Genomic DNA, 4835 nt, shown 5'->3' on the forward strand with positions numbered 1-4835 from the left:
TTTCAGATTGTCCGTCGTACAGGGGAGATGCTGCCGAAATTTCTTCGGACAGAGACTCCTCCGGGGCGTGACAATTTAGTGGTATCAGAGCAGGTATACGATACTTGCTATGTGTTTTGGATTTTCGAGATTTGTCTGATATCAATTTATTTGGTATCAGAGATCGACTTACGTGTCTTATTTTTCCGGTGTTTCGGATTTTGTGTTTTGGTCTTCTCGATGTGACTTTTCGGATTTTGGGACCTGGCAGCAGCAGGACATCTCCAAGCTATAGGAAGTATGTTGGTATACTGTTGTCCTACCTTTTTGTTAGTATATGCCCTGTTCACTATTACAGTTTATGACCTGTATTAGCATTATTTATTGGTACTTGTCTAGTTGATATATCATATAATTTATGTGTTAGGTAAACCATTGATCATGGTAGATCGGAATAGAGATCAAGGATTACAGGTCTCTGCTGATTTTTCATATCACACAATTAGTAGTATTAGCTTCTATTACTACTAGTTGATTAGCATATTGAGGCACATACCAGCCTCTGCTAGTATTAGCTGGGTAGTGGATAATATCTATATCTTCATGTTGATCTAGCCAGTAGTATATCATTTTATCTTAATTAATTACATCAGTAGATAACTGGTTTACTCTTGTTAGATGGGTCAGTGCAAGACTGACTTACGCTTGTCGACTTGGGTAGTCGTAGATTGATATACCTTAGTAGCTTATGGAGGATTAAGGTATTCTTGATTAGTTAGAAGATGATTGATTTAGTTTTGTTGGTTTGATCAGTAGAGGATAATCATACTCTATTTTTAGAGGTTCGAATCTTTTGATTTTTCGTGCTTAGTTGGATATTATGAGCACATTGGAGTACATGACTGTTACTGATGTGGGAAAAGACTGAATTAGCCGTATGTCGTTGTTGGTTTGGTCAGTCTTTAGAGGATTGATTTATCCTATTCCGTGGGTACTTTAAATTTAGACTGTAAGTACCTTGTAGGATAACTTAGAAGGTGGCATAGGGTTTATGTGGTAGATTGGATTAAATATGCTGATTTTGCATATCTATGAAGTGTGTATAAGATTGATATGAGTTGAAGAAGTTCTATGATGGATAGTTCATTTGTGGATAGCGAGATATTCCCATCTAGATATGGTTATTGTAGATTCTTGTGGATTATAGCTATTTAGTTAGCTGTACGTGCATGATTGACATATTGGAGGTATCTTATCGATTAAAATCGGTGTTGTGGTATGTACATATGTGTTTGGTGTGGTATTTGAGGTATCTTGTTGATTTTGTGTGATTTGTGAATGCACCTGGGTTTTAGTATGCCTTATTGGAAGTATACGTTGATTATACTCTTGGCATATGTGTATATATGTCAGGTGAGTGTTGTTTGAGGGGTATTGTTGATTTTACCTACTATGATATATGCACACGGGTTCGGTATACATTGGTGGAGGTATCATGGTGAAATATACCTATGATGTGAGTATGTTTGGTGTGTACTAATTGGAGGATTATGTCGATCATACATATGTTGTGTGTGCACGTGTGCCAGGTGTATGGTGGGTAGCATCATGATGATTCTACCTATGTTGAATGTAGAATGTTGATTGTCTACATTATGATATTGGTTGTTTTACCCTGTCAACTAATATACCCATTAAGTGGGTGACTGACCCACTAGGAGAGATGATAGAGTTGACTATGGATTTGATTTGCTTACTGGGTGGTTATACCCTAGGCTACCCACAGTGATATGTGGTAGAGAGATCTTGTGCTGTCTCTAGCTAGATAGTTAGGTGCTTTGGGCACTTATGTATCCACATGTTATGGATCGTTTGTGGTAGAGCGTAGCTCCCACATATTCTGGATTGTTTGTGGTGGAGCGTTGCTCCCACATATTACGGATTGCTTGTAGCGGAGCATTGCTCCCATATTTATTGTAGATACATATTTCGGGTTATTTGTGGTGGAGCGTTGCTCCCACATGTGAAGGATTTCTTGTGGTAGAGCGTTGCTCCCACATTTGTGGTATTTCGTGTGATGGAGCGTTGCTCTCACACTAGAGGATCTTTTCCTTGGTGATTTATGTTATTAGTGGGTGATCAGATCTGTTTATTGTTGAGGATCTTATGGTTAGGAATGTCTGTGATACAGACATGATATGTATTGGTTTTACCATTAGAGCTTACGGAGCCCTAGATGTTATCATGGACTTGATGATTTTAGTATTCCCTGGATGTTTGGATCTGTGCCCATTGTCTTTGTTGACGATGTTGTGATTTATTACAGATCCGAGGTGAGACACGTGTATCACCTTTGCATAGTTCTAGAGATGTTTCGATGGAACATCTATATGCGAAGATCAGTAGTGCGTGTTTTGGGTGTCTTCTGTGAGATGTTTGAGACACATGGTCACCGGTAGGAGTATGCCATGGTTCCACAGGAGATAGAGGTTGTTACCGTTGGGAGCAGCCGAAATCCGTGTAGGAGATCCGCAGTCTTTTATGACTCGCAGGATATTACAGACCTTTCGTCGAGGGTTTCTTCCGCATAGCTATGCTACTTTCATGCGTGACTATGAAAGGCGTGAAGTTCACGTGGTCCGAGGATTACGAGACCAACTTACGGAAGCTGAAGCAGAGATTGGTGTCGGCTCCGATTTTGGTTTTTCCTTTTTGAGAGGACGGATTCGTGCTTTATACCGACGCATCTCTACAGGATTTGGCGCTGTTCTGATGCAGCACGACACGATAGTCTTCTATGTTTCTCGGTGATTGAAGGAGTATGAGAAGAACTACCCTGTACATGATCTGGAGCTAGTCGCCATTATTTTTGCCATGAAGATTTGACGACATTATTTATATGGCGTTACATTTGAGATTTTCATGGACCATAAGAGTCTCAAATATCTGGTTACTTAGAAGGAACTTAATCTCCGACAGAGGGGATGGATGGAGTTCCTGAAGGATTATGATTGTACCATTAGCTATCACCCGGGGAGAGCTAATGGGGTTGCAGATGCACTTAGCCGGAAGTCTAGAGGGACTTTGGCTTGCCATCAAGTTGTGGTTACGGACTTGATTCAGGGATTCTCCGAATTGGGCCTTGAGGAGCAGGGACCGACAGAGCAGGGTATTCTTGTTACCATGATTGCTCAGTCGTCGACCAGGGTGAGAATCCGATAGGGTTGGTGAACAACATTTGCAATTTATAGGCAGCCGATGGCTTCTGGGCAGCAGACCGAGTTCACACGAGACGAGGAGGGTATTATATACTTCCGAGGCAGGTTATGCGTACCTCAGTCTCATCCGGTCTTACAGGAGCTACTTCAGGAGGCTCATCGCTTTCGATTTGTGGTCCACCCAGGCGGGACCCGCATGCATCGAGATTTGAGGCGTTCCTACTGGCGGAACGGTACGAAGAAAGACATCGCGGAATTTGTAGCTAGATGTCTTGTTTGTCAGCAGGTGAAGTATGAGCACCAGAGACCTGTTGGTTTAATTCAGCAGATTCCTATTTCTGAGTGGAAATGGGAACTTATTACCATGGACTTTGTGGTGGGTTTGCCGAGGACACGACAAGGGCATGACGCGATTTGGGTAGTCGTTAATCGATTAACCAAATCTGCACACTCTTTAGCGATCCGGAAGATTGATTCTCTGGATCGATAGGCAGATCTGCATTGCCGAGAGATCATCGGATTACATGGTGTTCCTTTGAGTATTATTTTGGATAGAGACCTTTTAATCTTTTAATCTATAAATAAGGAAAGAGATTTAACTCTTCTCTTAATCTTTTGTAGAATCTTATAAAAGGAAATATTTAAATTTTTAAACTCTCTTTTAAATCATGTTATCCACATGAGAAAAATTTAAAAAATAAAATTCCTTTTTATTTTAATAGGGCCGGCCACCTAAGCTTGAGTTCAAGCTAGGGCCGGCCACATGAATTCACCCATGAACCAAAACATGGCCGGCCCTAGCTTGGTCTCCAAGCTAGCTTGGACGGCCCCCTATAGGATGGGTAAGAAGGTGGGTATAGGTGGGTATAGTACTCTATAATTAAGAGGCTACGATAGGGACCGAGAGGAGGAATTTGTTTTGGTCTCCCGATAAAATTAAGCATCCCGTGTTCGCCCCGAACACACAACTTAATTTTATCAATAATAATTCATTCCACTAGAGAATTATTATTGAACTACCGCACCAATCCCAAATTACATTTTTGGGCTCCTTCTTATTATGAGTGTGTTAGTCTCCCTGTGTTTAAGATAACAAATGTCCACTAATTAAGTAAGTTACTGACAACTCGCTTAATTAATATCTAGCTCCAAGAGTAGTACCACTCAACTTCATCGTCATGTCGGACTAAGTCCACCTGCAGGGTTTAACATGACAATCCTTTTGAGCTCCTCTTGGGGACATTCTCAACCTAGTATTTCTAGGACACAGTTTCCTTCTATAATCAACAACACACACTATAAGTGATATCATTTCCCAACTTATCGGGCTTATTGATTCATCGAACTAAATCTCACCCATTGACAAATTAAAGAAATAAATATCAAATATATGTGCTTGTTATTATGTTAGGATTAAGAGCACACACTTCCATAATAACTGAGGTCTTTGTTTCTTTATAAAGTCAGTATAAAAGAAACGACCTCTAATGGTCCTACTCAATACACTCTAAGTGTACTAGTGTAATTATATAGTTAAGATAAACTAATACCTAATTACACTACGACCTTCAAATGGTTTGTTCCTTTCCATCTTGGTCGTGAGCTACTGTTTATAATTTATAAGGTACTGATAACATG

This window comes from Zingiber officinale, chromosome 10B (assembly GCF_018446385.1).
Source record: "Zingiber officinale cultivar Zhangliang chromosome 10B, Zo_v1.1, whole genome shotgun sequence".
Taxonomy (NCBI): Eukaryota; Viridiplantae; Streptophyta; class Magnoliopsida; order Zingiberales; family Zingiberaceae; genus Zingiber; species Zingiber officinale.